General features: G+C 39.7%; 1 pseudogene; it reads right to left on the bottom strand.

Moving 5' to 3' along the window:
• Positions 1-4,604: 4,604 nt before the first annotated feature.
• On the bottom strand, positions 4,605-6,817 carry LOC695964 (small ribosomal subunit protein eS1-like; annotated as a pseudogene).
• Between the last annotated feature and the right edge of the window lie 9,545 nt (positions 6,818-16,362).

Genomic DNA, 16,362 nt, shown 5'->3' with positions numbered 1-16,362 from the left:
GAACCTCTGACAAGCATTGGCATCTGTGGAAGGGGAATGAATTTTGGAAGGAGAAGCCCAGATGGTAGACTCAACAATCCCTCCTGCCACCCTCTAGCACCTTAACACCACCTGCCTGCTGGGGTTTTCTTGCTCCAGCCCCCACTTTTGCCACGTCCACCCTCAAAATCCATCTGTGACCTCATCACTTAGTGCATTTAAGTGCCACCACCCCAGTTTGCCCTCTCCTGCCCCAAGATTTGGAAATCTATCAGCATTACCATCCAAATGAAGAAGCTGACTCTGATTAATGGCTACTTCTGCCAGGGACTCCAGTAAGTGACCAAAATCAGGACCCTCCCTTCACAAAAGGGACTTTCATTCCCACCAACTGCATAGTGTAGCAGCCATCTGTGTACGTCTCCCCAGGGAACTCCAAGAAGAGGCTGCTCCGTCTTCTCCCTCCTGCCTGTCATCAGATCAGACCCTCAACACCCACCCACTCAGAAGGCTGAGTCTTGCAGTTCAGTCAACGGAAGGAATTTTTCAAGAGTGTTAGATTCTGTACAGGTCTCTAGGAGGTGGACCCATAGGTGTACTAATTCCATTCTGACTCTGAAGATATCATAAATGCTTTCTGATCACTCATCTAGTTCAGGAAAGTGAGTTTAGAGAAAGAATGTGCCCTGGCATTATTGTTATCAAGCCTATGTAGTCCAAAAAGAGATTTGTCAGGCTTCATCAGGGACTGTTGATGGGCTAACTGAGTTAAAACCTTTCATTTCATTAGGGGGAGGAGACGATAATGATATCTTGAAACCCATAAGTAAAGGATTATAGTAGTTTAATAAGTGAGGAGGGCTCCAGAACATTCAATAATACAATTAGGTTAGGCTCAGGAAGAAAATGTGATCATTGGATAAAAGACAGTCCTTGTTTTTCATTAGACCTCACTAGCATTGCCAGTGGAGATGATTTGTTTTCCACTCCTCTCATTCGACTTTAAAGAGTATCCTATTTCCTCCAATATCCTGTCATCAAAAAACAGCATGAACCTCACTGAGGTTAACCACCTCCCACAAAAAACAAACAAACAAAAAAAAAACAGCGTACTTTAACCATGAATCTTATATCCAGTTTGAGGATAAGAAAATCAACTCAGCATTGACATGACCAGATATGTGTACCATTCAATCCTCCCCAATCTGTATTGTCCTTTACCATTTACAAAGGCTTTTCACCTGCATTATCTCATTTACTATATTTTCACAACAGCATCTACTCACATTTTTCAGGTATAGAAAATGAGACAAAGATGCTTGGTTCAACATTTGTTGAATATCTCCTACCTGTCAGGTGGCGGAGGGGGTGTCACACAGATGACTTGCCCAAGGTCATAGATCCAGTAAATATCAGGGCTGGGACTTGCTCTTCTACCTCTTAATCTGTGTTGGACTTTGGTCTTGAAGCTGGGCCAGCAGGATCAGGCCCTCTGACTAGGGGAAAGACACCGAGTGCTTGATCCCACAGATAGGTACACATCTGTCATCCTAAGGCTCTGATTCTACATTTTGAAAAGATCCATCTTAAACTATTTAGATGAAATCAGTTTTAAAATAAGAGATTTATTCTCTTTTTTCTCATAAGAAGGATGAGGCTCCTGAAAAGATAAATGAGAATGTTCTGAAAGAAAATTTAGAAAGTCTCATCAGGTGCATTATGTGAGCATCAGGACTTTGCTGTATTCTGCATAATAAAACTCTGCTTCCTGTTGTAAATGGTTTTCAGTGCCTGGACTTCTCTGTTTCAGGGACGAATATTTCTCTATCGAGAATAATTCAATACAACAAAATAGATGTCTTGTCAACAATCATTCTGTTATATGTACTTATCTCCTATGGGTTTGTCAACCTTACAAGACCATAAGTTCCTCAAGGCAGCAATTGTACCTAACACAGTGCTGACAAACATTTGGAGCTCAAGCAGGCTTCATTACATTGAAATGATCTCTACAAAAACATCTGTGTGTTTTAGGTTGCTTCAGTTATAGAACATTCCTGGAAAATTAGGTTTTCGACATGTGAGAAAATGTTTCAGTTAACTTGAAAAACACTCCTTTATACACCAAAACTTTTCTCACACAAAAAGGAAGAGAGAAAGGACGAAAAGAGGGAGGGGTAGAATGAAAAAGGAAAGAAGGGAGGAAAGGAGAAAGGAGGGAATAATGGAGAAGAGGAAAGAGAGGGAAGGAAGGAAGGGAGAATAAAGAAAGGAGGGAAAGAAGAAAAGAAGGAAAGAGGGAGGGGAGAAAGAGAGAGGGACAAAGGAGCTGAGGGAAAAAGAAGGGAAGAAGTCATCTGAAAATATTGGAGAGCTAACAGGATAGTGAAAAATCACCAAGCCAACACCTAGAAGATTGGAAATATAGAGAAGTGAGACAAACATCTTTCCCTTAGGTATATTTGTTAATTCAAGAATTTTTGAAAGCCTCCAGGTAGTAGAGGGACAAAATTTATGAGGAAAACCTAATCAGCTCCTCCTGTTTTTGTCTGGAACCTTGAAATGCTGTGAGGATGAACCAGGGTGTACCAGCCTTTGCAGTGACCAGCTCAACTTCCAATCTACTCAACCACCGAAATAGGATTAAGGTGACCCTGATTGCTCAGGCCCCCAGTTGCCTCAAAGAAGCAAATGAAAATTCTCACTGGAGGCAGCAAACAAAAGTGAATTTAGAATAAAAGCATTTTCAGACAAACAAAACCAAAAGAGTTTGTCACATCCAGATCTGCCTTAAAGAAAACATTAACGTGAGTGTTTCAAGTGGGAGAAAAATTTTTCCAGATAAAATGACAGAGATGTGGAAAGAAATGAAAAAGAAAAATATGTGTGCAGTGTTGGCTATATAAACCAATAATAAATATGTCATTGGAGTTTAAAATATGCATAAGCTAAAATACGTGACAACAATGGCATATAAGTCAGAAGGGGATAAATGGAGTTTAAGTACCTTAGATCTTTGCATTTTCTGGGGAGAGGGTAAAAGTGCCAACTGATGGTGAACCATGATAAGAAAAAGTTGTCATCTCTTACATAATCAATGAAAGAATAATAAAAGTATATAACTTCAAAGCTAATAGAAGAGGGAAATGCTTTTTGAAAAATCAATCTAAAAGGCACAGAGTAAGATGAGAGATTTAAACTCACATGAATCAATGGCTATATTAAACGTATGTAGACTCAATGCTCCAATTAAAAGCGAAGATTATCCATCTGGACATAAAAACAAAACACAACCATGTGCTCTTCACAAGAGATACATGTAGAACTGGAAACAGAGAGGCTGACAGTAAAAAAAATTATAATAATAGAAAAAATATGTCATACAAAAGCTACCTTGAAGAAGGCTGGTTAGTTCTATCATAGAGCTAAAGGCAAAAAGCCTTTTACTAGAGATTAAGAGAATACTTCATTATGATAAAAGGCTTAATTTACCAAGAAGACATAACACTTTAACATTTTTATGTGCTTAATAATGTAGTTTCAAAATAAATGAAGGAAAATCTGACTGAACTACTAAGAAAATAAACAAATCTATAAAAACAGTGGGAGATTTAAATACACGTCCCTCAGAAATTGATAAAACAAGCAGGCAAAAATCAGTAAGGATACAGAAAATTTGAATAACATGTGTAACAAACCTATCCTAATTGACATATTTAGAACACTGCACCTAGCAACTGCGAATTACACATTCTTTTCAAGCACACTCAGAACACTTTTCAAAAATTTACCATATGCTACGCCATAAAGCAAATCTCAACAAATTCCAAAGGATAGAAATCAAACCAAGTGTCTTTAACCACAATGCAATTAAACCAGAAATCAGTAAGAAAAAGATTACTAGAAGCCCTGTAAATTTAGAAATTAAGAAATACACCATCTAAATAACAAAGAAATCACAATATAAATCAGAATGCAGTTTAAATAATAAAAAAAAAACTTGACATGTCAATACTGACTTCTGGGTTCCAGCTAAACCACTAATGCATTGGAAAAGACGCTAAAAATAATAAAAAAAAAATTCTCAATCATACTATACCGTTGCAACTCTTCCCTTTAACAGACCTGTCCCAGTTCAATATCCTGAGCCAGTCTCCAGGACTACTCGCTGGATTTTTGTCACTTTCCTGGGTTGGATCCTCCATATCCTGGATCTCATTTCTTTCTCTTAGTTTACTTCTTCATTTAGATGTAGTACATTCTCAAGCAACTTCCTGAGAAAGGTGCATGGGAGATAAAATTTTCTATTCCCAGTCTAAAAATAATTCTACCCTCACATTTGACTATTAGTGTAGTTGTAGAACTTTAGGTTAACTTTTTTTTTTTCCCCTCAAAAACTTGTTGACATTTCTTTTTTTTTTAATTATTTTTTATTATTATACTTTAAGTTCTAGGGTACATGTGCATAACGTGCAGGTTTGTTACATATGTATACTTGTGCCATGTTGCTGTGCTGCACCCATCAACTCGTCAGCACCCTATACCTGACTTGTTGACATTTCTACATGGTCTACCAACATCCAGTGATGCTACTGCTAAGTCCACTGCTAGCTTGTGTATTGTTTCTTCGTGGACACTCTGTTTTTGTTAGTTTTCTTCTTGGAAGCCTTTAGGAATTTCATCCTTGAGTGTTACATTTCATGATGAGACATCAAGGTTTGAGTCATTTGTATTTGTTACATTGGGAATGTGGTGGACTCTTTCAATATGGAAACTTTGTTCTTGGGCTCTAAGAATTTGCTTCTATTATTTCTTTGGCAATTTTCTTTCTTGTATTTTCTCTACTTTCTTTTTTTTCTTTTTCTTTTTTTTTTCACTAATAGGACTTTTTATTTGCTACTATTATAAGTCTGAACTTTAAACACATTCTTGGACTGGTGGTTCATATTCATCAGCTCGTTCAACTTTATCAACTGTCTCATCCCCAGTAGCTTTTCCTGAACTACTACCTTCACCATGAAACTCCATGAGTCTTCTCAATTCAAACTCAGGCTTCTTCAGCATTTTTACTTTTCTAACGAAGACACCATGGAGAGGACAAGTAGATTGGCAAGGCTTTTCTACGTCTTTTTCAATGCTGTCAGGATGAAGCAATTTATTGCTTCAATTATTTATTTCTTTTTTTCTTATACTTTAAGTTCTAGGGTACATGTGCACAATGTGCAGGTTTGTTACATATGTATACATGTGCCATGTTGGTGTGCTGCACCCATTAACTAGTCATTTACATTAGGTATATCTCCTAATGCTATCCCTCCCCCCTCCTCACAATAGGCCCCAATGTGTGATGTTCCCCTTCCTGTGTCCAAGTGTTCTCATTGTTCAATTCCCACCTATGAGTGAGAACATGTGGTGTTTGGTTTTCTGTTCTTGCGATAGTTTGCTGAGAATGATGGTTTCCAGCTGCATCCATGTCCCTACAAAGGACACAAACACATCATTTTTTATGACTGCATAGTATTCCAAGGTGTATATGTGCCACATTTTCTTAATCCAGTCTGTCACTGATGGACATTTGGGTTGATTCCAAGTCTTTGCTATTGTGAATAGTGCCGCAATAAACATACATGTGCATGTGTCTTTATAGCAGCATGATTTTATAATCCTTTGGGTATATACCCAGTAACGGGATGGCTGGGTCAAATGGTATTTCTAGTTCTAGATCCTTGAGGAATCGCCACACTGTCTTCTACAATGGTTGAACTGGTTTACAGTCCCACCAACCGTGTAAAAGTGTTCCTATTTCTCCACATCCTCTCCAGCACCTATTGTTTCCTGACTTTTTAATGATTGCCATTCAGAACATAGGCATAGTCAAGGACTTCATGTCTAAAACACCAAAAGCAATGGCACTAAAAGCCAAAATTGACAAATGGGATCTAATTAAACTAAAGACCTTCTGCACAGCAAAAGAAACTACCATCAGAGTGAAGTGGCAACCTACAGAATGGGAGAAAATTTTTGCAATCTACTCATCTGACAAAGGGCTAATATCCAGAACCTACAAAGAACTCAAACAAATTTACAAGAAAAAAACAAACAACCCCATCAAAAAGTGGGCAAAGGATATGAACAGACACTTCTCAAAAGAAGACATTCATACAGCCAACAGACACATGAAAAAATGCTCATCATCACTGGCCGTCAGTGAAATGCAAATCAAAACCACAATGAGATGCCATCTCACACCAGTTAGAATGCTTCAATTATTGAATAAATTTATTGATCACTTCTTTCAAGTTATTTGTCTGCACCTCTCAGGTCATGATTTCCAAATCTTCTTCGGGATTTGTCGGAGCTGTTGGTGCTGAATATAAGAAGTCTTCCGTATCTGATTGTTGTATTTTTTAGTAAAACCAACACAGAACAGATTAAACAAGTAGCCATCATTAGTCTTGACATCGACATGAGTTTCAATCATTGTCTGCCACTTTTTGACCATGGAACACATTTTGTCATGGGTAAGATCCATGCCATAGAAGTTAGTCAGGCAGTTTTTGCCCTGAACATCTTCAGTAATCATCTTGAATTTTCTAAATACAACTTCATCATTCTGCAAATCAGCTTGACTCACTTCAAACATATGACCCTTGAGGCCATCAGATATAATTTTGGTTCCTTGGGTCCTGGTGATTAGTGTCCTTCCAATATTTCTTATATTAAACATAGCAGGTGCTTTCACATCATAGCAATCTTTCTTGGAAAATGGATCAACCACCTTCTTCTTGGCTCCTTTTTTGCCACCTTTAGTAAGACACTTGTTCTTGCCAACCACCATGGTGCTACTCAGAAAGCCAAAATGGCTCTACTTTCTTTTTGTAGGATTCCTATTAGTCAGATGTTGAGCTCCTTTATTGTTCTGCCATACAGTTCATTTAATTTCCTTAAAGATAATCCCAGTATTTTGTGTGGTTTTGCTTGTTTGTTTGCATAAGTTGAGGGGGTGAAATGCCTCAATGTTACTGTTTAGTGTGGGGAGTGAGGGAGATGTTGACTGTCCCATATATAGTTCCAATGATTGCCTTTGTTTATAACCCCACATACCACTTCACCCTCCATTATGCCTGATGTCTTCAGTTCCTATGCCTCCTTTTAGCTTTGAATTTAACTTGACATAATGCAAGTTTTCTCCTTAGTAGTAGCCCCTCCTTTCCTCTACTTCAGGTATCACCATTTCACCTATTTTCTATCTTCAAGAAATTTGCTGAAATTTCTCATTCTCTTCATTAGAGAGAGATAACTTTTTATTATTATTTTACTATTATTTTAAAGGATCTTTCAGAAAGAGGAGATACATCTACATATAATCTGTATGCTCAGTCTTCCATCTTTACTCACAAGCTCAACTTTTATTTCTTTATCTGTTTGCCCTCTCTAGAGCAGTAAGCAAAGAGCAGCAACGTAGTATTTTCCTCTTTAATTTTGGGGCATAACACACACATGGCTAATCATCATTCCCTAAATGTTTGCTGAATTTCATAGATTTGCCTAGTGCAGGTCAGGTGCAGTGGCTCATCCCTGTAATCTCAGCAATCTCCACTTTGGGAGGCTGAGGCGGGTGGATCACTAGAGAGCAGGAGTTTGAGACCAGCCTGACCAACATTGTGAAACCCCATCTCTAATAAAAATACAAAACTTAGCCAAGTATGGTGGTGCACGTCTGTGGTCCCGGCTACTCAAGAGGCTTAGGCTGGAGAATTGCTTGAACTCAGGAGGCAGAGGTTGCAGTGAGCTGACATCGTGTCACTGCACTCCAGCCTGAGCAATAGGGCAAGACTTTCTCAAAAAAAAAAAAAAAAGAAAAAAAAAGAAAAAAAATGAATTGCCTAGAGCATTTTATGCATGCTCAGTCATCCTAAGATAATTGCCAAGTCCTTAAGGAGACCTATAAGGATATCCCTATAATGAACAGAGTCTCCAAATTTTTTTTAAAATGATAAAATTTCAACAATTGCATTGAGGAGGACCACATAAGTGAACATTTAAAATGTAGAGGATCCTGAAAAATCTAGAACTTAACCTTCTACTTTATTGAGTCTTCAGCACATAATACAGTGTGCTTTATATGCAAGAGACCCTGTTGGTGTTGCTTATGTGTGTGTGTGTGTGTGTGTATACACACACATACATATATAATAAAGTTAGAAGAAATGCCACTTATCTTAATTCTGAGAATATAAGGTATTTTTCTAAGTTGAAAACAAGAACTGCTTCTTCTCTTAGATTGAATAAATGCTGACTATTGTCTCAGATGTTGCTGCTGTTATTATTTAGAGTTGATAAACTCTCAAGATGTCAATCAATGAATTGAGGGGTTATCCCTCTTATCAATGATTTAGGATCCAGCTAATAGCTGATGAAAGAGTTTAATTCACAGAAGATTGGCTTTCTAGATATTTAGAGGGAAGCAGCCATTCAACTTCCAGGAAGAATAATAGCTCATTTTTCTCCCTTTATCTGAGCTGGCTGGTAACTTGGGAGAAGCAAAGAGCAGCCCAGATTGAAAGGTCAAGCTGGCAGTGTGTACTTAACTCTGATAGAAGAGAGAGTGTAAATCTTTGAATGTCCTGAGATAACAAAAGCCCAGTGAAAATACAAATAAAGTCATGTGGATCAGTATCTAAATCTGCTGCCTGCTGCCTCTAGTACAGATGCTCTGTGGTACAGCAGGAAAAGCAAGGGCTTCAGATTTGCACAGATTCATTTAACCCTGTTGCTTTCCAACTGTGTGATATTGGGGGAACTTTCTCAACCTTTCTGAGTTTTGCTTTCCTTATATAATGAGATTATTGAAGAAAATTAAATGAGAGAATAAGTACTAAAGAGCATGTCCAGCATAGCAGTTGCTCAGTAGATGCTAGTTCTACTTTTCCTTTTATGTCTCAGGAAAGATAACTATGGTGCCTCACTGTGAGAGCCCTCCTATGAGAGACTGCATTCTCATGGATCACACCTCTGCCTTGGTGATCAGAGGGCAGATTTACCACAGCATCCCTATTTTAGGGTATGCCCTCACTATTCTTCCTTATGTTCTTCTTTTTTTCTCCTTTTTCTTTTCTTTTCTTCTTGCGCTCCCTTTCCCCAGCAAGTCTCGTATCAGGTAATAAGAAAGGACATGTAAAGCAGGCGAAATGTAGAATTAAGAGTAGGGGAGAAAAGGGGAAAGGAAGGAAGAGATTGGTCACACTGCGACCTTCATCCAAACAGTTTTGGGAGTTTTTTTGTTTATTGGTTTATTTTTATTTTTATTTTAAGTCCTGGGGTACATGTGCCGGAAGGTTTGTTGCATAGGTAAACATGCCATGGTGATTTGCTGCACCTATGAAAGTTTGGGGTTTTGTTTATTTTGTTTTGTTTTTTGCCTCTCACTCCAGGGACTCTCATCTATGCCCTTTATTTCAGGGCACTAAAGGTTGGTGGTTTTCCATTCTGTATCTCCAGCCAGGCATCTCTGCTCTGAACTCTATAACTACATTGAACAGCTAGTCAATGTCTCCACTTCTATGTCCATAAGCTCTTCAAGCTCAACACAGCTGAACTCATCACTCCCCACCTGCCCTCTTTGACCCACAACCCACTGATCTTCTAGGATGGTCTGTTTTGGGCAGTGGCACTACCGTCTACCCACCTGCCCAAACCAGAAGCATTGGAGACTTCCTTGGCATTTCCTCTCCATCAACTCCCACCTACATCTATCATCAAACTCTCCCGGAGTCTACCTTCTCTGGACTTCTATTATTCACATCTTAGGCCTCCCTCCAGGATCTGTTCTTCAGACCTCATTTTTTTTTTCTCATGATTTCTGTCTCTTTGTATTTCTGGTCCTTGCTCTAAGATTTTTCCTTCACCTGAATTTCCATGTCTTTAGAATGGTTTTCAGTAGGATCATCCTCTCCCTAATTTTTAAATGTAAAAATCATGGCTGTTTCTGTTTTGTGTTTGTTTTGTTTTCTGCTTCTAAGAGGTCTTTTTAAAATGCTATATGATTCTCCTTAAGTACTTATTTTTTAAAAAATAAGACCAATGCCTGTCTCCTCTAGCAGTTGTATTCAAAGGAGTTACCCATCTGAGTGTTGTCATTGCTTTCTGTGGCTATTGAGAACCCCTCGGTACACTGAATTTTCCTTTGTGAACTCTTGATTCTACTCTTTCTTGGGACCCAGGTTAAGCTATCAAGAGTGGCAACGAACTTGGGAACATTGAAAAGCACAACAGCCTCTGACCCTAGGGACCAACCCAGTGGCAGAATGCCTCTCCCCAGATGAAACCTCTGGAGGAAGACTCTCTGCTCTCTATCTCCTCAGGAATAAAGACCACAGCTCTCAGAGGTAGGAGAACCCCATCCATGTTGCAGTCTTACCTCAGGTCCTCAGGAACAGAGTGGCCAACAGGTATTTCTAGGACCACGTTGGCCATGGATCTCCATGGCTCAAGCTCCCTGTAATAACTAAGTTTTGCTCCAGGGTTTTCCCCTATCTCAAGGTTCCTATCTTGGCCAGAAGGCTGAGCACTACTCCTAGAATCCTATAGAGCACAGACCTTCAGCTGGTAGTTGGATTTGAGCTAGGGTAAAAAGGCTGTAGGATACATGCTTCAGCTGCCATCATCCCAGAATTTCCTCCACCTCTCTCCCATCCACTGTCATCTTCCTGGACCAAGCACCACCATTTTTTCCCTAAACTACAGCAATAGCTTCCTAAATATTGCCATTCCTACCTTCCTACGATTCATTCTCCCCTCTGCACCCAGATAGCTCTTTAACAAGTAAACAAACAATAATCTGTTTATCTTATTCTCCTGCTTAAAAAATCTTTCACTGACTTCTCAGGACTCCCAGAGGAAAGACCAACGCCTCTGACATAGTCTACCAGGCCTTGAATAATTTCAGCTTCTTTGAAGCTCATCTACTTATAGGCAAGGGAAGAAGTTGTAAACAGGGGTCTCTTTCCAAAAAAGAGGAACAATGCCTCCAGAATCATAAAACCTAGAATGTGGTCCTACTTCCTCCATGAATCAACTTCATTTCTCTGGATATCTGCTTCTTCTTCTAAAAAATGATGATAAAGTCTGCCTCACCTTCTTCAGAGAGTTTTAGTGAGGCTCTTATAAGAAAACGTTTTCAATGTCTGTTTTGTAAACTGCAAAGTAGTATAAAAACTGTAGCTGCCCTACTAAGTGGTGTGAGTTTTAGGGAACTATACACTTAAAACATGACTTCACCTTGTCACAGATACCATAATTTCTACCATGAAAGTTTCTCTTTTGGACTGAGGCATTATGACTCCAATTATTCACTGTTAAAATGCACAAGATACAGGAGAAGGAAGAGAAAAGAATAAAGCATGAAGTCATTTTGATTCACTTCTATGGAAGATCCTCATAGAATTATCTCTCAGATTGACTGATTCTGAGGGACTGGGAGACAAGAGAGGTAACGTTTTATAATTGAGAGAAGGGAGGAAAAGGTCCAAGGTGATACCCAGAGAAGAACAGCCAGGTAAGCACAGTGTTGGTATTCCTTGGCCAGTGTAGGGGCAGTAACAAGGCCAGCACCCCATGTTCTTGAGTAGTGCTGGTCTTCCTCTTAATTTTATTTTGGGAGGTGTTTCTTCTTTTCAGACAATTATCTTCCTCCCAATAGTGCAAAAGATTTAATGTATAATGGAGAAAAATTAGAAAAAGGCATTCTAGTTGCTTCTCCTCAACCAAGAATGCTATAGAATATTTTATTCTATTTATCTAATCTAAGATGCCATCAATTATAAAACATAATTATATGTAATATTAACAAAAAACATATTTCTGATTTAAACTTTGACATGTCAATAAGTTGTATCCCAATTTCAAAGATGATAAATGTGAAAAAATATACATTTTAAAATCCATGAACTATAACATCTGTATGCTGATTGGATCACTATGGCTAGTCTGCTGCAACTATGTGACATAATACCGTCCATCTGCTAGGATGGGGATTACAATGTGGAATTCTCCATACACTCAGAGTACAAAACAGTTACTTGCTATCAAGGACATTTTGAGAATGTTCATGGTGATGGTACGCTGAACCATCCACTTTCTCCTGGTGTAAAATGGGAGAAATCCTATATACATTACAGATAAAAAGGATTTTTTAAAGGATACAAATAGCTTTATTCCAGGTTATAATTTTTTAAAAGATACAAACAGCTTTATTCCAGGTCATAAACAAATTTTGTTCTGATCACTCTTTCTCATATTGGGGCTCATATCTCACCTGTAGACCTGAAGAGCCCTCCAAGGGTCCCTGGGAGTGCAGTAAGCATCCCAGACCCTCTGTGAAATCCTGCAGAGGTTGCACTGCAGTCCACAGGCCCCAGAGACCTCCTCACTCAACACCTTGAGGGAAGAACTGTCTTGTCCCAAGGGTCCCCCTATGCCACAGGGACATTTAATTCATCTTCTCTTCATTGAATAATGACTATGTCCCCAGCATCAGGTAATACTTAATATTAGAAGTAAAAAAGAAGTTGACCACCCAGTCCTAGCCCTACTGTTCACAAAAATCTCAAAGTAGAGAATAGATTCTCAGTACATGATGAGGTCAGGACGTTCCCTGGAAACAAGCTGACAGGATCCCTGTAGTCAGCATGGGGAGGAGAGGGAGGATGCATCATTAGTTTAGTGAATTCACCTACAATCCACTGTCTGTCCCTGGGTCTCATAGGGTCAGAAACATGACTTGTCAGCACAGTGAGAGCAGATGCATCTCTCAGGGACAGGCTCACATAAAGCAGGACTGATACACAAAATCAGAATTGAAATTAATCCACTTACAAGAGGAAATTATACCTGTTCCATGGACTTGAATACTCCAGTTCTCATCACCTGTCAACAAGCCTATGTGAGAAACCAAATCCCAGGTGGTGTTATCTGAAGAGTGTTCAAGCAGGATAAGGGGGGGATGGCAGGTAGATCAAATGTACAATGGCAGCAGGCTAAGGGAGCCTCTGGGGCACCTGCCTCCACAGTAGAGACTTACCCATATGATTGAAAATGCTGAAAATCTACTGGCTACAACTCTTCCTCACATTTGCACTTTAAACATGGCCATGATCATGGGACCAAAATAACCAAACTTTCACGGCTAAGATACCTCTCTTCTGAGTGCTACTTGGATGGGCACTGTTTTAAAATTTACTTTTTTTTTTTTATGAGATAGAGTCTCACTGTGTCGCCCAGGCTGGAGTGCAGTGGTGAAACCTTGTCTCACTGCAACCTCTGCCTCCTAGGTTCAAGCAATTTTCATGTCTCAGCCTCCTGAGTAGCTGGGACTACAGGCATATACCACCATGCCCAGCTAATTTTTGTATTTTTAGTAGAGACAGGGTTTTGCCATAATGGCCAGGCTGGTCTCAAAGTCCTGGCTTTAAGTTATCCACCTGCCTCAGCCTCCCAAAGTGCTGGGATTACAGGTATGAACCACTGCACCCAGCCTAAGATTGGCTTTTTATTGTTATTCTGGGACCGATCAGCCCCTTTCTGTATTTAGAGAGTCGTTATTTCCATCATATTTTACTCTGACCTGAGAACCATTTTATGTTACATTCATTCACCATTCATTCAACAGTTACTAATTGAGCAGCTACTATGTTCCAAAGTTCAAGTCAGAAGAGTAAGGAAGTATGATGGTAAGTGCTACAACACACGAAGTACAGAATGGAACTAGGAGCACTATATTAGTCTGCTGGGGCTGCCACAACAAAATGCCACAGAGTAGGTGGCTTAAATGACAGAAATTTATTTTCTCACAATTTTGGAGGCTAGAAATCTAAGACCAAGTTACCAGGAGGGTTGATTTCTGGTGAGGCTGGTCTTTCTGGCTTGCAGATGATACTTTCTCTCTATGTCCTCATATAACCTTTTCTCTGCGTGCATGGAAAAAGAGCTCTGTGTTACTTCTTCTTCCAAGAACACAGATCCCCATAGAATTAGAGCCTCATCTTTATGACCTCATTTAACTGTAGTTATCTCCATAAAAAAGGCCCTATCTCCAAATAGTCACACTGGAGACTAGAGCTTCAACACATTAATTTTGAGGGGACACAATTCAGTTCATAACAAGCACACAGAAGAGTATGTGGAAACAGACTGCAGGGAAGAGGTACATTAGAAAGTTGTTTTGAAAGTAGCCTACAGGGGGTTGAAGGGCCTATGAAGAAGTGAGAAAGGCAGATTGGGCAAACGAAGAAGCTGGCCAGCAATGCACTTGCAGCTGAGGCCTCAGCCAATCCAACAGGGAGCACTAAAATTAAGACAGCCCTTCAGAGGGTTCCCATATCTAAATAAACACACCTTTAACCAACTTATGTTCTGATCCAACATGTTCCTGGGTGCATTATAGCCTGCTCCTGCAGCATACGGTCCCTCTCCTTCTCAGCAGGCCCAGCTCATCCAATCAAACTGTGCCAGGATGTGGCACAGACCTTATTGGTCTGATTGCTAGCAGAGTATACAGAGGTAGATTCTGAGGGAGCAAACATCATTTCATAAGACACTCTCTTCAATGGAAGCCTCCATATGATCAGAATCTGGTAACAAGAGGGGAGTGGGCCACATCTGCAGGCCCAGTGACTTCAGAAAAGTCTGTACATTCAGGGGTCTTAACTGCATCTATTCAGACATCCCCATCCCAAGTCTGAGGGTCCCACTCGTTCTCTATTAAGACCTTGACTTTGGTATAAGACCGCTACCAGGGCCATAATTCACCTTTCTCTGAAGCTATTCCTACAATTTAGTGCCAGGCTTGATTTTCCATTCTTTTTGGCCCTACTGCAAGGAGTTAGAGTTTCCTTAAATGCTGCCAAGGAGGTCCTCTGGCTTTCTGATTTTGCCTAGAATTGGTGATTAATCCCATTCTGATCCTGACATAATCTCTCTTCAATGGATCAATGGCATTCAGTGGCTGTCACCCAATTCCACAGTCACCATTTGCCTCAAACTTCTCCAGTGCCCCAGGTATTGCATGAGCCAGTGCATTTACTTTCACTGGCATCCTATCTCAGTCTTTTTTTTTTTTAATTTATTTATTATTATTATACTTTAAGTTCTAGGGTACATGTGCACAATGTGCAGGTTTGTTACATATGTATACTTGTGCCATGTTGGTGTGCTGCACCCATCAACTCGTCAGCACCCATCAACTCGTCATTTACATCAGGTATAACTCCCAATGCAATCCCTCCCCCCTCCCCCCTCCCCATGATAGGCCCCGGTGTGTGATGTTCCCCTTCCCGAGTCCAGGTGATCTCATTGTTCAGTTCCCACCTATGAGTGAGAACATGCGGTGTTTGGTTTTCTGTTCTTGTGATAGTTTGCTAAGAATGATGGTTTCCAGCTGCATCCATGTCCCTACAAAGGACACAAACTCATCCTTTTTTATGGCTGCATAGTATTCCATGGTGTATATGTGCCACATTTTCTTAATCCAATCTGTCACTGATGGACATTTGGGTTGATTCCAAGTCTTTGCTATTGTGAATAGTGCCGCAATAAACATACGTGTGCATGTGTCTTTATAGCAGCATAATTTATAATCCTTTGGGTATATACCCAGTAATGGGATGGCTGGGTCATATGGTACATCTAGTTCTAGATCCTTGAGGAATCGCCATACTGTTTTCCATAAGGGTTGAACTAGTTTACAATCCCACCAACAGTGTAAAAGTGTTCCTATTTCTCCACATCCTCTCCAGCACCTGTTGTTTCCTGACTTTTTAATGATCGCCATTCTAACTGGTGTGAGATGGTATCTCATTGTGGTTTTGATTTGCATTTCTCTGATGGCCAGTGATGATGAGCATTTTTTCCTGTGTCTGTTGGCTGTATTCATGTCTTCTTTTGAGAAATGTCTGTTCATATCCTTTGCCCACTTTTTGATGGGGTTGTTTTTTTCTTGTACATTTGTTTGAGTTCTTTGTAGGTTCTGGATATTAGTCCTTTGTCAGATGAGTAGATTGCAAAAATTTTCTCCCATTCTGTAGGTTGCCTGTTCACTCTGATGGTAGTTTCTTTTGCTGTGCAGAAGCTCTTTAGTTTAATGAGATCCCATTTGTCAATTTTGGCTTTTGCTGCCGTTGCTTTTGGTGTTTTAGACATGAAGTCTTTGCCCATGCCTATGTCCTGAATGGTACTACCTAGGTTTTCCTCTAGGATTTTTATGGTATTAGGTCTAACATTTAAGTCTCTAATCCATCTTGAATTAATTTTCGTATAAGGAGTAAGGAAAGGATCCAGTTTCAGCTTTCTACTTATGGCTAGCCAATTTTCCCAGCATCATTTATT

This window comes from Macaca mulatta, chromosome 1, assembly GCF_049350105.2.
Source record: "Macaca mulatta isolate MMU2019108-1 chromosome 1, T2T-MMU8v2.0, whole genome shotgun sequence".
Lineage (NCBI taxonomy): Eukaryota > Metazoa > Chordata > Mammalia > Primates > Cercopithecidae > Macaca > Macaca mulatta.
This window is presented reverse-complemented; position numbering and strand designations above follow the sequence as displayed.